The 23,557-nt window shown below is 44.7% G+C and overlaps 5 non-coding genes across 5 annotated transcripts; all 5 read right to left on the reverse strand.

The window, feature by feature from the left end:
- Positions 1-3,183: 3,183 nt before the first annotated feature.
- Positions 3,184-3,255, reverse strand: TRNAE-UUC (transfer RNA glutamic acid (anticodon UUC)). Its single transcript has one exon. It is a non-coding gene; the product is annotated as a tRNA-Glu (tRNA).
- A 4,542-nt stretch (positions 3,256-7,797) lies between these two features.
- TRNAK-UUU (transfer RNA lysine (anticodon UUU)) lies at positions 7,798-7,869 on the reverse strand. Its single transcript has one exon. It is a non-coding gene; the product is annotated as a tRNA-Lys (tRNA).
- A 2,234-nt stretch (positions 7,870-10,103) lies between these two features.
- TRNAE-UUC (transfer RNA glutamic acid (anticodon UUC)) lies at positions 10,104-10,175 on the reverse strand. The gene has a single exon. It is a non-coding gene; the product is annotated as a tRNA-Glu (tRNA).
- A 4,541-nt stretch (positions 10,176-14,716) lies between these two features.
- Positions 14,717-14,788, reverse strand: TRNAE-UUC (transfer RNA glutamic acid (anticodon UUC)). The gene has a single exon. It is a non-coding gene; the product is annotated as a tRNA-Glu (tRNA).
- Positions 14,789-19,331: 4,543 nt separating this feature from the next.
- Positions 19,332-19,403, reverse strand: TRNAK-UUU (transfer RNA lysine (anticodon UUU)). Its single transcript has one exon. It is a non-coding gene; the product is annotated as a tRNA-Lys (tRNA).
- Between the last annotated feature and the right edge of the window lie 4,154 nt (positions 19,404-23,557).

Consider the following 23,557-nt stretch of genomic DNA (forward strand, 5'->3'; position numbering starts at 1 on the left):
GATGTCGAAGGAGAAAGGTGGAGAGCGCCGAAGTCTCTGGTATTTCAAGACAAAACTAGAGACCTTTTCACACTCATATACTGCTCCAGGCAGATCTTCCACTGCAAATGCAAGTCATATGAGTCCAGCTGAAAACTGTTTATTTTTGGGTACTTGCTTTAGTCAAAGGTTACCATTTGCAACTCACAAAAAAAAAGCAAAGGGCAATTTCATACATTAACACTTTGGTAAAGTCGTTCTTTCACACCGTACATTTCCGTAAGTTTCTCTCTCCTTGTAAGTTATCCGGTGTGAAGGCCACGTGGAGTCAGGTCCACACTGTGCATCTTACTGTTGTGTAGCCAGAGTAGAGAGGTGTCCACACAGACACAGGACGTAGACAACACCTGTGTGTAGCATCACGTGCCATTGGTTGCAAAATGTGGACACTGCAAACAGCAGCTGCAATATCACAGATGATATAAAACACATAAAGTGCTCAAGTCTTATACTAGAAACAACACAGCAGGGGAATCATGTCATAAAACAAATGATGAACCCACAGTATGGACGGGGCAGGTAATAAAATGCGAATTTCCCATGGTGGGACCACAGTCAATTGCTGCCTTCTTTTCTCCGTGCCCTGGTCTCATTATATAATCTGTACTTTTTGTTGTTCAATAAAAGAAAAACAAGGAATAACCCTTCATAGTATTAATGTACAGGTCAAGGGCTGGGGAGAGAGGGCAGTAGATTTGGGGGTCGGTGTAAACCTCTGACGGCATTAGATGGAAGCAGAAGACAAAGCAAGTGACATTTATTAAGACTTTAGGTGCATTTAGGTTTATAGAAAAAAACTGAGAAAGATTAAAATGTCTGAGTAGTGAAAAAAAAAATGGATTTCCCATACCGGGAGTCGAACCCGGGCTGCCTGGGTGAAAACCAGGAATCCTAACCGGTAGACCATATGGAAACTGTGACCTCTTCATACAGCTCAGTATATGTGAGGTGTCTCCCAAGGTCACACTGCATTCCGTACACTGAGAGTTATATTGTTCTTCTCAGTAGTACACAATCAATTGGGGTAACAGACACCTCACTTCTGACAAAAGAGAAGGAATGACCAGAAGTCATCATTTCTGCCACAATCTGTCAGGTCTCATTATTTACAACCTTAGAACTTCTACACATACACAGAGCCCAGGACACGGAGGACAGCAGCAGTCCCTGCATTGACTATTACTAACCCCTCCCCTTGAGCCAGACAAAGCCACGCCCCTCCCCCAGGACACCCCTTGACTCCTGGGTTTCCTCACCAGACTGATGGCCCCACAGACCCCTCTCCAGTTATCTTCCAGCTGCTTCCTTGACGACACTCCCCTGCAGCTGTCATAGGCTCCAGGATGCCCTCCTGGGGCTCGAGTTATACTCCTTCTCTATCTACTAACAGCACCGACTCCAGTCCTGACACTGGATTGGTTCACACAAAGAAGAAGCAGCTCAGAAGTAGTCTGGGTTGTTCCCAGGTACCTGCATCTTCACAGAGTGACCGCCAGGGGGCAGCACAGCCAAAGCACTCACAGCCCACAAGCTTACGAATCATCAATTGGATGTCAGCAGCCTTGTCAGAGGCGCAGAGACTAGTAATTCCACAGTATTTTGGGACAGCAGAGGAAGAAGCAAGTGCTGAGCTGAAGTGGTCACTGCTGTTTTGTCACAACACCAGACATATGTTCTTAAAAGCATGTAAGCGCACATTCTTAGGCATTCTCGGTCGTCTTCTCCCTTTCTCACATTATACCAATTGTATACACCCGAATGGAGAAAAGTTAAAATATAAGGTACTAGGAATATGCGCCAAAGGTAGGCAAATTAAACATTTCAAGTACAAATATTACCATATTTATTGATGTAAAATGTAAACAAGTTAGACTGAAAATATGTGTGTGTGTTTACAAAGGATGTCTAAAGTGTATGCTGTGAGGTCAGGTTGCAGTTCACTACTTGCACTTGCGCCTTTCACAAGTGTGAGTACCCAGTTACACTAATGTCTGCTCTGACTTGTTATTCTGAGAGTCATGTGCTAAAGGGGGGCTTCCACCCTAGTTTGAAGGACCAGAGTACGAATGCCCCAGGGCACAGGAAGTACACAGTCCTCATTGATACAACTGTGGCCCAGTAACTTCTGACTGCCCTTTGACCCCACTGACTGGCACATATATGTCATTAGACTATAGCACCGTGGTACATATGCACACATGTGCATGTACACGTCAGCCAGTTTTTTATTCATTTATGTGCTAATACTGTTCAGCATCAGGATGTGATGTCGAAGGAGAAAGGTGGAGAGCGCCGAAGTCTCTGGTATTTCAAGACAAAACTAGAGACCTTTTCACACTCATATACTGCTCCAGGCAGATCTTCCACTGCAAATGCAAGTCATATGAGTCCAGCTGAAAACTGTTTATTTTTGGGTACTTGCTTTAGTCAAAGGTTACCATTTGCAACTCACAAAAAAAAAGCAAAGGGCAATTTCATACATTAACACTTTGGTAAAGTCGTTCTTTCACACCGTACATTTCCGTAAGTTTCTCTCTCCTTGTAAGTTATCCGGTGTGAAGGCCGCGTGGATTAAGGTCTACACTGTGCATCTTACTGTTGTGTAGCCAGAGTAGAGAGGTGTCCACACAGACACAGGACGTAGACAACACCTGTGTGTAGCATCACGTGCCATTGGTTGCAAACTGTGGACACTGCAAACAGCAGCTGCAATATCACAGATGATATAAAACACATAAAGTGCTCAAGTCTTATACTAGAAACAACACAGCGGGGGAATCATGTCATAAAACAAATGATGAACCCACAGTATGGACGGGGCAGGTAATAAAATGCGAATTTCCCATGGTGGGACCACAGTCAATTGCTGCCTTCTTTTCTCCGTGCCCTGGTCTCATTATATAATCTGTACTTTTTGTTGTGCAATAAAAGAAAAACAAGGAATAACCCTTCATAGTATTAATGTACAGGTCAAGGGCTGGGGAGAGAGGGCAGTAGATTTGGGGGTCGGTGTAAACTTCTGACGGCATTAGATGGAAGCAGAAGACAAAGCAAGTGACATTTATTAAGACTTTAGGTGCATTTAGGTTTATAGAAAAAAACTGAGAAAGATTAAAATGTCTGAGTAGTGAAAAAAAAATGGATTTCCCATACCGGGAGTCGAACCCGGGCCACCTGGGTGAAAACCAGGAATCCTAACCGCTAGACCATATGGGAACTGTGACCTCTTCATACAGCTCAGTGTATGTGAGGTGTCTCCCAAGGTCACACTGCATTCCGTACACTGAGAGTTATATTGTTCTTCTCAGTAGTACACAATAAATTGGGGTAACAGACACCTCACTTCTGACAAAAGAGAAGGAATGACCAGAAATCATCATTTCTGCCACAACCTGTCAGGTCTCATTATTTACAACCTTAGAACTTCTACACATACACAGAGCCCAGGACACGGAGGACAGCAGCAATCCCTGCATTGACTATTACTAACCCCTCCCCTTGAGCCAGACAAAGCCACGCCCCTCCCCCAGGACACCCCTTGACTCCTGGGTTTCTTCACCAGACTGATGGCCCCACAGACCCCTCTCCAGTTATCTTCCAGCTGCTTCCTTGACGACACTCCCCTGCACCTGTCATAGGCTCCAGGCTGCCCTCCTGGGGCTCCAGTTATACTCCTTCTCTATCTACCTATCTACTAACAGCACCGACTCCAGTCCTGACACTGGATTGGTTCACACAAAGAAGAAGCAGCTCAGTAGTAGTCTGGGTTGTTCCCAGGTACCTGCATCTTCACAGAGTGACCGCCAGGGGGCAGCACAGCCAAAGCACTCACAGCCCACAAGCCTACGAATCATCAATTGGATGTCAGCAGCCTTGTCAGAGGCGCAGAGACTAGTAATTCCACAGTATTTTGGGACAGCAGAGGAAGAAGCAAGTGCTGAGCTGAAGTGGTCACTGCTGTTTTGTCACAACACCAGACATATGTTCTTAAAAGCATGTAAGCGCACATTCTTAGGCATTCTCGGTCGTCTTCTCCCTTTCTGACATTATACCAATTGTATACACCCGAATGGAGAAAAGTTAAAATATAAGGTAGTAGGAATATGCGCCAAAGGTAGGCAAATTAAACATTTCAAGTACAAATATTACCATATTTATTGATGTAAAATGTAAACAAGTTAGACTGAAAATATGTGTGTGTGTTTACAAAGGAAGTCTAAAGTGTATGCTGTGAGGTCAGGTTGCAGTTCATTACTTGCACTTGCGCCTTTCACAAGTGTGAGTACCCAGTTACACTAATGTCTGCTCTGACTTGTTATTCTGAGAGTCATGTGCTAAAGGGGGGCTTCCACCCTAGTTTGAAGGACCAGAGTACGAATGCCCCAGGGCACAGGAAGTACACAGTCCTCATTGATACAACTGTGGCCCAGTAACTTCTGACTGCCCTTTGACCCCACAGACTGGCATATATATGTCATCAGACTATAGCACCGTGGTACATATGCACACATGTGCATGTACACGTCAGCCAGTTTTTTATTCATTTATGTGCTAATACTGTTCAGCATCAGGATGTGATGTCGAAGGAGAAAGGTGGAGAGCGCCGAAGTCTCTGGTATTTCAAGACAAAACTAGAGACCTTTTCACACTCATATACTGCTCCAGGCAGATCTTCCACTGCAAATGCAAGTCATATGAGTCCAGCTGAAAACTATTTATTTTTGGGTACTTGCTTTAGTCAAAGGTTACCATTTGCAACTCACAAAAAAAAAGCAAAGGGCAATTTCATACATTAACACTTTGGTAAAGTCGTTCTTTCACACCGTACATTTCCGTAAGTTTCTCTCTCCTTGTAAGTTATCCGGTGTGAAGGCCGCGTGGAGTCAGGTCCACACTGTGCATCTTACTGTTGTGTAGCCAGAGTAGAGAGGTGTCCACACAGACACAGGACGTAGACAACACCTGTGTGTAGCATCACGTGCCATTGGTTGCAAAATGTGGACACTGCAAACAGCAGCTGCAATATCACAGATGATATAAAACACATAAAGTGCTCAAGTCTTATACTAGAAACAACACAGCAGGGGAATCATGTCATAAAACAAATGATGAACCCACAGTATGGACGGGGCAGGTAATAAAATGCGAATTTCCCATGGTGGGACCACAGTCAATTGCTGCCTTCTTTTCTCCGTGCCCTGGTCTCATTATATAATCTGTACTTTTTGTTGTGCAATAAAAGAAAAACAAGGAATAACCCTTCATAGTATTAATGTACAGGTCAAGGGCTATGGAGAGAGGGCAGTAGATTTGGGGGTCGCTGTAAACCTCTGACGGCATTAGATGGAAGCAGAAGACAAAGCAAGTGACATTTATTAAGACTTTAGGTGCATTTAGGTTTATAGAAAAAAACTGAGAAAGATTAAAATGTCTGAGTAGTGAAAAAAAAAATGGATTTCCCATACCGGGAGTCGAACCCAAACTGCCTGGGTGAAAGCCAGGAATCCTAACCGGTAGACCATATGGGAACTGTGACCTCTTCATACAGCTCAGTGTATGTGAGGTGTCTCCCAAGGTCACACTGCATTCCATACACTGAGAGTTATATTGTTCTTCTCAGTAGTACACAATCAATTGGGGTAACAGACACCTCACTTCTGACAAAAGAGAAGGAATGACCAGAAGTCATCATTTCTGCCACAACCTGTCAGGTCTCTTTATTTACAACCTTAGAACTTCTACACATACACAGAGCCCAGGACACGGAGGACAGCAGCAGTCCCTGCATTGACTATTACTAACCCCTCCCCTTGAGCCAGACAAAGCCACGCCCCTCCCCCAGGACACCCCTTGACTCCTGGGTTTCGTCACCAGACTGATGGCCCCACAGACCCCTCTCCAGTTATCTTCCAGCTGCTTCCTTGACGACACTCCCCTGCAGCTGTCATAGGCTCCAGGCTGCCCTCCTGGGGCTCGAGTTATACTCCTTCTCTATCTACTAACAGCACCGACTCCAGTCCTGACACTGGATTGGTTCACACAAAGAAGAAGCAGCTCAGAAGTAGTCTGGGTTGTTCCCAGGTACCTGTATCTTCACAGAGTGACCGCCAGGGGGCAGCACAGCCAAAGCACTCACAGCCCACAAGCTTACGAATCATCAATTGGATGTCAGCAGCCTTGTCAGAGGCGCAGAGACTAGTAATTCCACAGTATTTTGGGACAGCAGAGGAAGAAGCAAGTGCTGAGCTGAAGTGGTCACTGCTGTTTTGTCACAACACCAGACATATGTTCTTAAAAGCATGTAAGCGCACATTCTTAGGCATTCTCGGTCATCTTCTCCCTTTCTGACATTATACCAATTGTATACACCCGAATGGAGAAAAGTTCAAATATAAGGTACTAGGAATATGCGCCAAAGGTAGGCAAATTAAACATTTCAAGTACAAATATTACCATATTTATTGATGCAAAATGTAAACAAGTTAGACTGAAAATATGTGTGTGTGTTTACAAAGGAAGTCTAAAGTGTATGCTGTGAGGTCAGGTTGCAGTTCACTACTTGCACTTGCGCCTTTCACAAGTGTGAGTACCCAGTTACACTAATGTCTGCTCTGACTTGTTATTCTGAGAGTCATGTGCTAAAGGGGGGCTTCCACCCTAGTTTGAAGGACCAGAGTACGAATGCCCCAGGGCACAGGAAGTACACAGTCCTCATTGATACAACTGTGGCCCAGTAACTTCTGACTGCCCTTTGACCCCACAGACTGGCACATATATGTCATCAGACTATAGCACCGTGGTACATATGCACACATGTGCATGTACACGTCAGCCAGTTTTTTATTCATTTATGTGCTAATACTGTTCAGCATCAGGATGTGATGTCGAAGGAGAAAGGTGGAGAGCGCCGAAGTCTCTGGTATTTCAAGACAAAACTAGAGACCTTTTCACACTCATATACTGCTCCAGGCAGATCTTCCACTGCAAATGCAAGTCATATGAGTCCAGCTGAAAACTGTTTATTTTTGGGTACTTGCTTTAGTCAAAGGTTACCATTTGCAACTCACAAAAAAAAAGCAAAGGGCAATTTCATACATTAACACTTTGGTAAAGTCGTTCTTTCACACCGTACATTTCCGTAAGTTTCTCTCTCCTTGTAAGTTATCCGGTGTGAAGGCCGCGTGGAGTCAGGTCCACACTGTGCATCTTACTGTTGTGTAGCCAGAGTAGAGAGGTGTCCACACAGACACAGGACGTAGACAACACCTGTGTGTAGCATCACGTGCCATTGGTTGCAAAATGTGGACACTGCAAACAGCAGCTGCAATATCACAGATGATATAAAACACATAAAGTGCTCAAGTCTTATACTAGAAACAACACAGCAGGGGAATCATGTCATAAAACAAATGATGAACCCACAGTATGGACGGGCAGGTAATAAAATGTGAATTTCCCATGGTGGGACCACAGTCAATTGCTGCCTTCTTTTCTCCGTGCCCTGGTCTCATTATATAATCTGTACTTTTTGTTGTGCAATAAAAGAAAAACAAGGAATAACCCTTCATAGTATTAATGTACAGGTCAAGGCCTGGGGAGACAGGGCAGTAGATTTGGGGGACGGTGTAAACCTCTGACGGCATTAGATGGAAGCAGAAGACAAAGCAAGTGACATTTATTAAGACTTTAGGTGCATTTAGGTTTATAGAAAAAAACTGAGAAAGATTAAAATGTCTGAGTAGTGAAAAAAAAATGGATTTCCCATACCGGGAGTCGAACACGGGCCGCCTGGGTAAAAACCAGGAATCCTAACCGCTAGACCATATGGGAACTGTGACCTCTTCATACAGCTCAGTGTATGTGAGGTGTCTCCCAAGGTCACACTGCATTCCGTACACTGAGAGTTATATTGTTCTTCTCAGTAGTACACAATCAATTGGGGTAACAGACACCTCACTTCTGACAAAAGAGAAGGAATGACCAGAAGTCATCATTTCTGCCACAACCTGTCAGGTCTCATTATTTACAACCTTAGAACTTCTACACATACACAGAGCCCAGGACACGGAGGACAGCAGCAGTCCCTGCATTGACTATTACTAACCCCTCCCCTTGAGCCAGACAAAGCCACGCCCCTCCCCCAGGACACCCCTTGACACCTGGGTTTCCACACCAGACTGATGGCCCCACAGACCCCTCTCCAGTTATCTTCCAGCTGCTTCCTTGACGACACTCCCCTGCACCTGTCAAAGGCTCCAGGCTGCCCTCCTGGGGCTCGAGTTATACTCCTTCTCTATCTACCTATCTACTAACAGCACCGACTCCAGTCCTGACACTGGATTGGTTCACACAAAGAAGAAGCAGCTCAGAAGTAGTCTGGGTTGTTCCCAGGTACCTGCATCTTCACAGAGTGACCGCCAGGGGGCAGCACAGCCAAAGCACTCACAGCCCACAAGCCTACGAATCATCAATTGGATGTCAGCAGCCTTGTCAGAGGCGCAGAGACTAGTAATTCCACAGTATTTTGGGACAGCAGAGGAAGAAGCAAGTGCTGAGCTGAAGTGGTCACTGCTGTTTTGTCACAACACCAGACATATGTTCTTAAAAGCATGTAAGCGCACATTCTTAGGCATTCTCGGTCATCTTCTCCCTTTCTGACATTATACCAATTGTATACACCCTAATGGAGAAAAGTTCAAATATAAGGTACTAGGAATATGCGCCAAAGATAGGCAAATTAAACATTTCAAGTACAAATATTACCATATTTATTGATGCAAAATGTAAATAAGTTAGACTGAAAATATGTGTGTGTGTTTACAAAGGAAGTCTAAAGTGTATGCTGTGAGGTCAGGTTGCAGTTCACTAATTGCACTTGCGCCTTTCACAAGTGTGAGTACCCAGTTACACTAATGTCTGCTCTGACTTGTTATTCTGAGAGTCATGTGCTAAAGGGGGGCTTCCACCCTAGTTTGAAGGACCAGAGTACGAATGCCCCAGGGCACAGGAAGTACACAGTCCTCATTGATACAACTGGGGCCCAGTAACTTCTGACTGCCCTTTGACCCCACAGACTGGCACATATATGTCATCAGACTATAGCACCGTGGTACATATGCACACATGTACACGTCAGCCAGTTTTTTATTCATTTATGTGCTAATACTGTTCAGCATCAGGATGTGATGTCGAAGGAGAAAGGTGGAGAGCGCCGAAGTCTCTGGTATTTCAAGACAAAACTAGAGACCTTTTCACACTCATATATTGCTCCAGGCAGATCTTCCACTGCAAATGCAAGTCATATGAGTCCAGCTGAAAACTGTTTATTTTTGGGTACTTGCTTTAGTCAAAGGTTACCATTTGCAACTCACAAAAAAAAAGCAAAGAGCAATTTCATACATTAACACTTTGGTAAAGTCGTTCTTTCACACCGTACATTTCCGTAAGTTTCTCTCTCCTTGTAAGTTATCCGGTGTGAAGGCCACGTGGAGTCAGGTCCACACTGTGGATCTTACTGTTGTGTAGCCAGAGTAGAGAGGTGTCCACACAGACACAGGACGTAGACAACACCTGTGTGTAGCATCACGTGCCATTGGTTGCAAAATGTGGACACTGCAAACAGCAGCTGCAATATCACAGATGATATAAAACACATAAAGTGCTCAAGTCTTATACTAGAAACAACACAGCAGGGGAATCATGTCATAAAACAAATGATGAACCCACAGTATGGACGGGGCAGGTAATAAAATGCGAATTTCCCATGGTGGGACCACAGTCAATTGCTGCCTTCTTTTCTCCGTGCCCTGGTCTCATTATATAATCTGTACTTTTTGTTGTGCAATAAAAGAAAAACAAGGAATAACCCTTCATAGTATTAATGTACAGGTCAAGGGCTGGGGAGAGAGGGCAGTAGATTTGGGGGTCGGTGTAAACCTCTGACGGCATTAGATGGAAGCAGAAGACAAAGCAAGTGACATTTATTAAGACTTTAGGTGCATTAAGGTTTATAGAAAAAAACTGAGAAAGATTAAAATGTCTGAGTAGCGAAAAAAAAAATGGATTTCCCATACCGGGAGTCGAACCCGGGCCACCTGGGTGAAAACCAAGAATCCTAACCACTAGACCATATGGGAACTGTGACCTCTTCCTACAGCTCAGTGTATGTGAGGTGTCTCCCAAGGTCACACTGCATTCCGTACACAGAGTTATATTGTTCTTCTCAGTAGTACACAATCAATTGGGGTAACAGACACCTCACTTCTGACAAAAGAGAAGGAATGACCAGAAATCATCATTTCTGCCACAACCTGTCAGGTCTCATTATTTACAACCTTAGAACTTCTACACATACACAGAGCCCAGGACACGGAGGACAGCAGCAGTCCCTGCATTGACTATTACTAACCCCTCCCCTTGAGCCAGACAAAGCCACGCCCCTCCCCCAGGACACCCCTTGACTCCTGGGTTTCCTCACCAGACTGATGGCCCCACAGACCCCTCTCCAGTTATCTTCCAGCTGCTTCCTTGACGACACTCCCCTGCACCTGTCATAGGCTCCAGGCTGCCCTCCTGGGGCTCGAGTTATACTCCTTCTCTATCTACCTATCTACTAACAGCACCGACTCCAGTCCTGACACTGGATTGGTTCACACAAAGAAGAAGCAGCTCAGAAGTAGTCTGGGTTGTTCCCAGGTACCTGCATCTTCACAGAGTGACCGCCAGGGGGCAGCACAGCCAAAGCACTCACAGCCCACAAGCCTACGAATCATCAATTGGATGTCAGCAGCCTTGTCAGAGGCGCAGAGACTAGTAATTTCACAGTATTTTGGGACAGCAGAGGAAGAAGCAAGTGCTGAGCTGAAGTGGTCACTGCTGTTTTGTCACAACACCAGACATATGTTCTTAAAAGCATGTAAGCGCACATTCTTAGGCATTCTCGGTCGTCTTCTCCCTTTCTGACATTATACCAATTGTATACACCCGAATGGAGAAAAGTTAAAATATAAGGTACTAGGAATATGCGCCAAAGGTAGGCAAATTAAACATTTCAAGTACAAATATTACCATATTTATTGATGTAAAATGTAAACAAGTTAGACTGAAAATATGTGTGTGTGTTTACAAAGGAAGTCTAAAGTGTATGCTGTGAGGTCAGGTTGCAGTTCTCTACTTGCACTTGCGCCTTTCACAAGTGTGAGTACCCAGTTACACTAATGTCTGCTCTGACTTGTTATTCTGAGAGTCATGTGCTAAAGGGGGGCTTCCACCCTAGTTTGAAGGACCAGAGTACGAATGCCCCAGGGCACAGGAAGTACACAGTCCTCATTGATACAACTGGGGCCCAGTAACTTCTGACTGCCCTTTGACCCCACAGACTGGCACATATATGTCATCAGACTATAGCACCGTGGTACATATGCACACATGTGCATGTACACGTCAGCCAGTTTTTTATTCATTTATGTGCTAATACTGTTCAGCATCAGGATGTGATGTCGAAGGAGAAAGGTGGAGAGCGCCGAAGTCTCTGGTATTTCAAGACAAAACTAGAGACCTTTTCACACTCATATACTGCTCCAGGCAGATCTTCCACTGCAAATGCAAGTCATATGAGTCCAGCTGAAAACTGTTTATTTTTGGGTACTTGCTTTAGTCAAAGGTTACCATTTGCAACTCACAAAAAAAAAGCAAAGGGCAATTTCATACATTAACACTTTGGTAAAGTCGTTCTTTCACACCGTACATTTCCGTAAGTTTCTCTCTCCTTGTAAGTTATCCGGTGTGAAGGCCGCGTGGAGTCAGGTCCACACTGTGCATCTTACTGTTGTGTAGCCAGAGTAGAGAGGTGTCCACACAGACACAGGACGTAGACAACACCTGTGTGTAGCATCACGTGCCATTGGTTGCAAAATGTGGACACTGCAAACAGCAGCTGCAATATCACAGATGATATAAAACACATAAAGTGCTCAAGTCTTATACTAGAAACAACACAGCAGGGGAATCATGTCATAAAACAAATGATGAACCCACAGTATGGACGGGGCAGGTAATAAAATGAGAATTTCCCATGGTGGGACCACAGTCAATTGCTGCCTTCTTTTCTCCATGCCCTGGTCTCATTATATAATCTGTACTTTTTGTTGTGCAATAAAAGAAAAACAAGGAATAACCCTTCATAGTATTAATGTACAGGTCAAGGGCTGGGGAGAGAGGGCAGTAGATTTGGGGGTCGGTGTAAACCTCTGACGGCATTAGATGGAAGCAGAAGACAAAGCAAGTGACATTTATTAAGACTTTAGGTGCATTTAGGTTTATAGAAAAAAACTGAGAAAGATTAAAATGTCTGAGTAGTGAAAAAAAAAATGGATTTCCCATACCGGGAGTTGAACCCAGGCTGCCTGGGTGAAAACCAGGAATCCTAACCGGTAGACCATATGGGAACTGTGACCTCTTCATACAGCTCAGTGTATGTGAGGTGACTCCCAAGGTCACACTGCATTCCGTACACTGAGAGTTATACTGTTCTTCTCAGTAGTACACAATCAATTGGGGTAACAGACACCTCACTTCTGACAAAAGAGAAGGAATGACCAGAAGTCATCATTTCTGCCACAACCTGTCAGGTCTCATTATTTACAACCTTAGAACTTCCACACATACACAGAGCCCAGGACACGGAGGACAGCAGCAGTCCCTGCATTGACTATTACTAACCCCTCCCCTTGAGCCAGACAAAGCCACGCCCCTCCCCCAGGACACCCCTTGACTCCTGGGTTTCCTCACCAGACTGATGGCCCCACAGACCCCTCTCCAGTTATCTTCCAGCTGCTTCCTTGACGACACTCCCCTGCAGCTGTCATAGGCTCCAGGCTGCCCTCCTGGGGCTCGAGTTATACTCCTTCTCTATCTACTAACAGCACCGACTCCAGTCCTGACACTGGATTGGTTCACACAAAGAAGAAGCAGCTCAGAAGTAGTCTGGGTTGTTCCCAGGTACCTGCATCTTCACAGAGTGACCGCCAGGGGGCAGCACAGCCAAAGCACTCACAGCCCACAAGCTTACGAATCATCAATTGGATGTCAGCAGCCTTGTCAGAGGCGCAGAGACTAGTAATTCCACAGTATTTTGGGACAGCAGAGGAAGAAGCAAGTGCTGAGCTGAAGTGGTCACTGCTGTTTTGTCACAACACCAGACATATGTTCTTAAAAGCATGTAAGCGCACATTCTTAGGCATTCTCGGTCGTCTTCTCCCTTTCTCACATTATACCAATTGTATACACCCGAATGGAGAAAAGTTAAAATATAAGGTACTAGGAATATGCGCCAAAGGTAGGCAAATTAAACATTTCAAGTACAAATATTACCATATTTATTGATGTAAAATGTAAACAAGTTAGACTGAAAATATGTGTGTGTGTTTACAAAGGATGTCTAAAGTGTATGCTGTGAGGTCAGGTTGCAGTTCACTACTTGCACTTGCGCCTTTCGCAAGTGTGAGTACCCAGTTACACTAATGTCTGCTCTGACTTGTTATTCTGAGAGTCATGTGCTAAAGGGGGGCTTCCACCCTAGTTTGAAGGACCAGAGTACGAATGCCCCAGGGCACAGGAAGTACACAGTCCTCATTGATACAACTGGGGCCCAGTAACTTCTGACTGCCCTTTGACCCCACAGACTGGCACATATATGTCATCAGACTATAGCACCGTGGTACATATGCACACATGTGCATGTACACGTCAGCCAGTTTTTTATTCATTTATGTGCTAATACTGTTCAGCATCAGGATGTGATGTCGAAGGAGAAAGGTGGAGAGCGCCGAAGTCTCTGGTATTTCAAGACAAAACTAGAGACCTTTTCACACTCATATACTGCTCCAGGCAGATCTTCCACTGCAAATGCAAGTCATATGAGTCCAGCTGAAAACTGTTTATTTTTGGGTAATTGCTTTAGTCAAAGGTTACCATTTGCAACTCACAAAAAAAAAGCAAAGGGCAATTTCATACATTAACACTTTGGTAAAGTCGTTCTTTCACACCGTACATTTCCGTAAGTTTCTCTCTCCTTGTAAGTTATCCGGTGTGAAGGCCGCGTGGAGTCAGGTCCACACTGTGCATCTTACTGTTGTGTAGCCAGAGTAGAGAGGTGTCCACACAGACACAGGACGTAGACAACACCTGTGTGTAGCATCACGTGCCATTGGTTGCAAAATGTGGACACTGCAAACAGCAGCTGCAATATCACAGATGATATAAAACACATAAAGTGCTCAAGTCTTATACTAGAAACAACACAGCAGGGGAATCATGTCATAAAACAAATGATGAACCCACAGTATGGACGGGGCAGGTAATAAAATGCGAATTTCCCATGGTGGGACCACAGTCATTTGCTGCCTTCTTTTCTCCGTGCCCTGATCTCATTATATAATCTGTACTTTTTGTTGTGCAATAAAAGAAAAACAAGGAATAACCCTTCATAGTATTAATGTACAGGACAAGGGCTGGGGAGAGAGGGCAGTAGATTTGGGGGTCGGTGTAAACCTCTGACGGCATTAGATGGAAGCAGAAGACAAAGCAAGTGACATTTATTAAGACTTTAGGTGCATTTAGGTTTATAGAAAAAAACTGAGAAAGATTAAAATTTCTGAGTAGTGAAAAAAAAATGGATTTCCCATACCGGGAGTCGAACCCGGGCCGCCTGGGTGAAAACCAGGAATCCTAACCGCTAGACCATATGGGAACTGTGACCTTTTCATACAGCTCAGTGTATGTGAGGTGTCTCCCAAGGTCACACTGCATTCCGTACACTGAGAGTTATATTGTTCTTCTCAGTAGTACACAATCAATTGGGGTAACAGACACCTCACTTCTGACAAAAGAGAAGGAATGACCAGAAATCATCATTTCTGCCACAACCTGTCAGGTCTCATTATTTACAACCTTAGAACTTCTACACATACACAGAGCCCAGGACACGGAGGACAGCAGCAGTCCCTGCATTGACTATTACTAATCCCCTCCCCTTGAGCCAGACAAAGCCACGCCCCTCCCCCAGGACACCCCTTGACTCCTGGGTTTCCTCACCAGACTGATGGCCCCACAGACCCCTCTCCAGTTATCTTCCAGCTGCTTCCTTGACGACACTCCCCTGCACCTGTCATAGGCTCCAGGCTGCCCTCCTGGGGCTCGAGTTATACTCCTTCTCTATCTACCTATCTACTAACAGCACCGACTCCAGTCCTGACACTGGATTGGTTCACACAAAGAAGAAGCAGCTCAGAAGTAGTCTGGGTTGTTCCCAGGTACCTGCATCTTCACAGAGTGACCGCCAGGGGGCAGCACAGCCAAAGCACTCACAGCCCACAAGCCTACGAATCATCAATTGGATGTCAGCAGCCTTGTCAGAGGCGCAGAGACTAGTAATTCCACAGTATTTTGGGACAGCAGAGGAAGAAGCAAGTGCTGAGCTGAAGTGGTCACTGCTGTTTTGTCACAACACCAGACATATGTTCTTAAAAGCATGTAAGCGCACATTCTTAGGCATTCTCGGTCGTCTTCTCCCTTTCTGACATTATACCAATTGTATACACCCGAATGGAGAAAAGTTAAAATATAAGGTACTAGGAATATGCGCCAAAGGTAGGCAAATTAAACATTTCAAGTACAAATATTACCATATTTATTGATGTAAAATGTAAACAAGTTAGACTGAAAATATGTGTGTGTGTTTACAAAGGAAGTCTAAAGTGTATGCTGTGAGGTCAGGTTGCAGTTCACTACTTGCACTTGCGCCTTTCACAAGTGTGAGTACCCAGTTACACTAATGTCTGCTCTGACTTGTTATTCTGAGAGTCATGTGCTAAAGGGGGGCTTCCACCCTAGTTTGAAGGACCAGAGTACGAATGCCCCAGGGCACAGGAAGTACACAGTCCTCATTGATACAACTGGGGCCCAGTAACTTCTGACTGCCCTTTGACCCCACAGACTGGCACATATATGTCATCAGACTATAGCACCGTGGTACATATGCACACATGTGCATGTACACGTCAGCCAGTTTTTTATTCATTTATGTGCTAATACTGTTCAGCATCAGGATGTGATGTCGAAGGAGAAAGGTGGAGAGCGCCGAAGTCTCTGGTATTTCAAGACAAAACTAGAGACCTTTTCACACATATATACTGCTCCAGGCAGATCTTCCACTGCAAATGCAAGTCATATGAGTCCAGCTGAAAACTGTTTATTTTTGGGTACTTGCTTTAGTCAAAGGTTACCATTTGCAACTCACAAAAAAAAAGCAAAGGGCAATTTCATACATTAACACTTTGGTAAAGTCGTTCTTTCACACCGTACATTTCCGTAAGTTTCTCTCTCCTTGTAAGTTATCCGGTGTGAAGGCCGCGAGGAGTCAGGTCCACACTGTGCATCTTACTGTTGTGTAGCCAGAGTAGAGAGGTGTCCACACAGACACAGGACGTAGACAACACCTGTGTGTAGCATCACGTGCCATTGGTTGCAAAATGTGGACACTGCAAACAGCAGCTGCAATATCACAGATGATATAAAACACATAAAGTGCTCAAGTCTTATACTAGAAACAACACAGCAGGGGAATCATGTCATAAAACAAATGATGAACCCACAGTATGGACGGGGCAGGTAATAAAATGCGAATTTCCCATGGTGGGACCACAGTCAATTGCTGCCTTCTTTTCTCCGTGCCCTGGTCTCATTATATAATCTGTACTTTTTGTTGTGCAATAAAAGAAAAACAAGGAATAACCCTTCATAGTATTAATGTACAGGTCAAGGGCTGGGGAGAGAGGGCAGTAGATTTGGGGGTCGGTGTAAACCTCTGACGGCATTAGATGGAAGCAGAAGACAAAGCAAGTGACATTTATTAAGACTTTAGGTGCATTTAGGTTTATAGAAAAAAACTGAGAAAGATTAAAATGTCTGAGTAGTGAAAAAAAAAATGGATTTCCCATACCAGGAGTCGAACCCAGGCTGCCTGGGTGAAAACCAGGAATCCTAACCGGTAGACCATATGGGAACTGTGACCTCTTCATACAGCTCAGTGTATGTGAGGTGTCTCCCAAGGTCACACTGCATTCCGTACACTGAGAGTTATATTGTTCTTCTCAGTAGTACACAATCAATTGGGATAACAGACACCTCACTTCTGACAAAAGAGAAGGAATGACCACAAGTCATCATTTCTGCCACAACCTGTCAGGTCTCATTATTTACAACCTTAGAACTTCTACACATACACAGAGCCCAGGACACGGAGGACAGCAGCAGTCCCTGCATTGATTATTACTAACCCCTCCCCTTGAGCCAGACAAAGCCACGCCCCTCCCCCAGGACACCCCTTGACTCCTGGGTTTCCTCACCAGACTGATGGCCCCACAGACCCCTCTCCAGTTATCTTCCAGCTGCTTCCTTGACGACACTCCCCTGCAGCTGTCATAGGCTCCAGGCTGCCCTCCTGGGGCTCGAGTTATACTCCTTCTCTATCTACTAACAGCACCGACTCCAGTCCTGACACTGGATTGGTTCACACAAAGAAGAAGCAGCTCAGAAGTAGTCTGGGTTGTTCCCAGGTACCTGCATCTTCACAGAGTGACCGCCAGGGGGCAGCACAGCCAAAGCACTCACAGCCCACAAGCCTACGAATCATCAATTGGATGTCAGCAGCCTTGTCAGAGGCGCAGAGACTAGTAATTCCACAGTATTTTGGGACAGCAGAGGAAGAAGCAAGTGCTGAGCTGAAGTGGTCACTGCTGTTTTGTCACAACACCAGACATATGTTCTTAAAAGCATGTAAGCGCACATTCTTAGGCATTCTCGGTCGTCTTCTCCCTTTCTGACATTATACCAATTGTATACACCCGAATGGAGAAAAGTTAAAATATAAGGTACTAAGAATATGCGCCAAAGGTAGGCAAATTAAACATTTCAAGTACAAATATTACCATATTTATTGATGTAAAATGTAAACAAGTTAGACTGAAAATATGTGTGTGTGTTTACAAAGGAAGTCTAAAGTGTATGCTGTGTGGTCAGGTTGCAGTTCACTACTTGCACTTGCGCCTTTCACAAGTGTGAGTACCCAGTTACACTAATGTCTGCTCTGACTTGTTATTCTGAGAGTCATGTGCTAAAGGGGGGCTTCCACCCTAGTTTGAAGGACCAGAGTACGAATGCCCCAGGGCACAGGAAGTACACAGTCCTCATTGATACAACTGGGGCCCAGTAACTTCTGACTGCCCTTTGACCCAACAGACTGGCACATATATGTCATCAGACTATAGCACCGTGGTACATATGCACACATGTGCATGTACACGTCAGCCAGTTTTTTATTCATTTATGTGCTAATACTGTTCAGCATCAGGATGTGATGTCGAAGGAGAAAGGTGGAGAGCGCCGAAGTCTCTGGTATTTCAAGACAAAACTAGAGACCTTTTCACACTCATATACTGCTTCAGGCAGATCTTCCACTGCAAATGCAAGTCATATGAGTCCAGCTGAAAACTGTTTATTCTTGGGTACTTGCTTTAGTCAAAGGTTACCATTTGCAACTCACAAAAAAAAAGCAAAGGGCAATTTCATACATTAACACTTTGGTAAAGTCGTTCTTTCACACCGTACATTTCCGTAAGTTTCTCTCTCCTTGTAAGTTATCCGGTGTGAAGGCCGCGTGGAGTCAGGTCCACACTGTGCATCTTACTGTTGTGTAGCCAGAGTAGAGAGGTGTCCACACAGACACAGGACGTAGACAACACCTGTGTGTAGCATCACGTGCCATTGGTTGCAAAATGTGGACACTGCAAACAGCAGCTGCAATATCACAGATGATATAAAACACATAAAGTGCTCAAGTCTTATACTAGAAACAACACAGCAGGGGAATCATGTCATAAAACAAATGATGAACCCACAGTATGGACGGGCAGGTAATAAAATGCGAATTTCCCATGGTGGGACCACAGTAAATTGCTGCCTTCTTTTCTCCGTGCCCTGGTCTCATTATATAATCTGTACTTTTTGTTGTGCAATAAAAGAAAAACAAGGAATAACCCTTCATAGTATTAATGTACAGGTCAAGGCCTGGGGAGAGAGGGCAGTAGATTTGGGGGACGGTGTAAACCTCTGACGGCATTAGATGGAAGCAGAAGACAAAGCAAGTGACATTTATTAAGACTTTAGGTGCATTTAGGTTTATAGAAAAAAACTGAGAAAGATTAAAATGTCTGAGTAGTGAAAAAAAAATGGATTTCCCATACCGGGAGTCGAACCCTGGCCACCTGGGTAAAAACCAGGAATCCTAACCGCTAGACCATATGGGAACTGTGACCTCTTCATACAGCTCAGTATATGTGAGGTGTCTCCCAAGGTCACTCTGCATTCCGTACACTGAGAGCTATATTGTTCTTCTCAGTAGTACACAATCAATTGGGGTAACAGACACCTCACTTCTGACAAAAGAGAAGGAATGACCAGAAGTCATCATTTCTGCCACAACCTGTCAGGTCTCATTATTTACAACCTTAGAACTTCTACACATACACAGAGCCCAGGACACGGAGGACAGCAGCAGTCCCTGCATTGACTATTACTAACCCCTCCCCTTGAGCCAGACAAAGCCACGCCCCTCCCCCAGGACACCCCTTGACTCCTGGGTTTCCTCACCAGACTGATGGCCCCACAGACCCCTCTCCAGTTATCTTCCAGCTGCTTCCTTGACGACACTCCCCTGCACCTGTCAAAGGCTCCAGGCTGCCCTCCTGGGGCTCGAGTTATACTCCTTCTCTATCTACCTATCTACTAACAGCACCGACTCCAGTCCTGACACTGGATTGGTTCACACAAAGAAGAAGCAGCTCAGAAGTAGTCTGGGTTGTTCCCAGGTACCTGCATCTTCACAGAGTGACCGCCAGGGGGCAGCACAGCCAAAGCACTCACAGCCCACAAGCCTACGAATCATCAATTGGATGTCAGCAGCCTTGTCAGAGGCGCAGAGACTAGTAATTCCACAGTATTTTGGGACAGCAGAGGAAGAAGCAAGTGCTGAGCTGAAGTGGTCACTGTTGTTTTGTCACAACACCAGACATATGTTCTTAAAAGCATGTAAGCGCACATTCTTAGGCATTCTCGGTCATCTTCTCCCTTTCTGACATTATACCAATTGTATACACCCGAATGGAGAAAAGTTCAAATATAAGGTACTAGGAATATGCGCCAAAGGTAGGCAAATTAAACATTTCAAGTGCAAATATTACCATATTTATTGATGCAAAATGTAAACAAGTTAGACTGAAAATATGTGTGTGTGTTTACAAAGGAAGTCTAAAGTGTATGCTGTGAGGTCAGGTTGCAGTTCACTACTTGCACTTGCGCCTTTCACAAGTGTGAGTACCCAGTTACACTAATGTCTGCTCTGACTTGTTATTCTGAGAGTCATGTGCTAAAGGGAGGCTTCCACCCTAGTTTGAAGGACCAGAGTACGAATGCCCCAGGGCACAGGAAGTAACCAGTCCTCATTGATACAACTGTGGCCCAGTAACTTCTGACTGCCTTTTGACCCCACAGACTGGCACATATATGTCATCAGACTATAGCACTGTGGTACATATGCACACATGTGCATGTACACGTCAGCCAGTTTTTTATTCATTTATGTGCTAATACTGTTCAGCATCAGGATGTGATGTCGAAGGAGAAAGGTGGAGAGCCCCGAAGTCTCTGGTATTTCAAGACAAAACTAGAGACCTTTTCACACTCATATATTGCTCCAGGCAGATCTTCCACTGCAAATGCAAGTCATATGAGTCCAGCTGAAAACTGTTTATTTTTGGGTACTTGCTTTAGTCAAAGGTTACCATTTGCAACTCACAAAAAAAAAGCAAAGAGCAATTTCATACATTAACACTTTGGTAAAGTCGTTCTTTCACACCGTACATTTCCGTAAGTTTCTCTCTCCTTGTAAGTTATCCGGTGTGAAGGCCACGTGGAGTCAGGTCCACACTGTGCATCTTACTGTTGTGTAGCCAGAGTAGAGAGGTGTCCACACAGACACAGGACGTAGACAACACCTGTGTGTAGCATCACGTGCCATTGGTTGCAAAATGTGGACACTGCAAACAGCAGCCGCAATATCACAGATGATATAAAACACATAAAGTGCTCAAGTCTTATACTAGAAACAACACAGCAGGGGAATCATGTCATAAAACAGATGATGAACCCACAGTATGGACGGGGCAGATAATAAAATGCGAATTTCCCATGGTGGGACCACAGTCAATTGCTGCCTTCTTTTCTCCGTGCCCTGGTCTCATTATATAATCTGTACTTTTTGTTGTGCAATAAAAGAAAAACAAGGAATAACCCTTCATAGTATTAATGTACAGGTCAAGGGCTGGGGAGAGAGGGCAGTAGATTTGGGGGTCGGTGTAAACCTCTGACGGCATTAGATGGAAGCAGAAGACAAAGCAAGTGACATTTATTAAGACTTTAGGTGCATTTAGGTTTATAGAAAAAAACTGAGAAAGATTAAAATGTCTGAGTAGTGAAAAAAAAAATGGATTTCCCATACTGGGAGTCGAACCCGGGCTGCCAGGGTGAAAACCAGGAATCCTAACCGTTAGACCATATGGGAACTGTGACCTCTTCATACAGCTCAGTGTATGTGAGGTGTCTCCCAAGGTCACACTGCATTCCGTACACTGAGAGTTATATTGTTCTTCTCAGTAGTACACAATCAATTGGGGTAACAGACACCTCACTTCTGACAAAAGAGAAGGAATGACCAGAAATCATCATTTCTGCCACAACCTGTCAGGTCTCATTATTTACAACCTTAGAACTTCTACACATACACAGAGCCCAGGACACGGAGGACAGCAGCAGTCCCTGCATTGACTATTACTAACCCCTCCCCTTGAGCCAGACAAAGCCACGCCCCTCCCCCAGGACACCCCTTGACTCCTGGGTTTCCTCACCAGACTGATGGCCCCACAGACCCCTCTCCAGTTATCTTCCAGCTGCTTCCTTGACGACACTCCCCTGCACCTGTCATAGGCTCCAGGCTGCCCTCCTGGGGCTCGAGTTATACTCCTTCTCTATCTACCTATCTACTAACAGCACCGACTCCAGTCCTGACACTGGATTGGTTCACACAAAGAAGAAGCAGCTCAGAAGTAGTCTGGGTTGTTCCCAGGTACCTGCATCTTCACAGAGTGACCGCCAGGGGGCAGCACAGCCAAAGCACTCACAGCCCACAAGCCTACGAATCATCAATTGGATGTCAGCAGCCTTGTCAGAGGCGCAGAGACTAGTAATTCCACAGTATTTTGGGACAGCAGAGGAAGAAGCAAGTGCTGAGCTGAAGTGGTCACTGCTGTTTTGTCACAACACCAGACATATGTTCTTAAAAGCATGTAAGCGCACATTCTTAGGCATTCTCGGTCGTCTTCTCCCTTTCTGACATTATACCAATTGTATACACCCGAATGGAGAAAAGTTAAAATATAAGGTACTAGGAATATGCGCCAAAGGTAGGCAAATTAAACATTTCAAGTACAAATATTACCATATTTATTGATGTAAAATGTAAACAAGTTAGACTGAAAATATGTGTGTGTGTTTACAAAGGAAGTCTAAAGTGTATGCTGTGAGGTCAGGTTGCAGTTCACTACTTGCACTTGCGCCTTTCACAAGTGTGAGTACCCAGTTACACTAATGTCTGCTCTGACTTGTTATTCTGAGAGTCATGTGCTAAAGGGGGGCTTCCACCCTAGTTTGAAGGACCAGAGTACGAATGCCCCAGGGCACAGGAAGTACACAGTCCTCATTGATACAACTGTGGCCCAGTAACTTCTGACTGCCCTTTGACCCCACAGACTGGCACATATATGTCATCAGACTATAGCACTGTGGTACATATGCACACATGTGCATGTACACGTCAGCCAGTTTTTTATTCATTTATGTGCTAATACTGTTCAGCATCAGGATGTGATGTCGAAGGAGAAAGGTGGAGAGCGCCGAAGTCTCTGGTATTTCAAGACAAAACTAGAGACCTTTTCACACTCATATACTGCTCCAGGCAGATCTTCCACTGCAAATGCAAGTCATATGAGTCCAGCTGAAAACTGTTTATTTTTGGGTACTTGCTTTAGTCAAAGGTTACCATTTGCAACTCACAAAAAAAAAGCAAAGGGCAATTTCATACATTAACACTTTGGTAAAGTCGTTCTTTCACACCGTACATTTCCGTAAGTTTCTCTCTCCTTGTAAGTTATCCGGTGTGAAGGCCGCGTGGAGTCAGGTCCACACTGTGCATCTTACTGTTGTGTAGCCAGAGTAGAGAGGTGTCCACACAGACACAGGACGTAGACAACACCTGTGTGTAGCATCACGTGCCATTGGTTGCAAAATGTGGACACTGCAAACAGCAGCCGCAATATCACAGATGATATAAAACACATAAAGTGCTCAA

This window comes from Pleurodeles waltl, unplaced genomic scaffold, assembly GCF_031143425.1.
Source record: "Pleurodeles waltl isolate 20211129_DDA unplaced genomic scaffold, aPleWal1.hap1.20221129 scaffold_39, whole genome shotgun sequence".
Lineage (NCBI taxonomy): Eukaryota > Metazoa > Chordata > Amphibia > Caudata > Salamandridae > Pleurodeles > Pleurodeles waltl.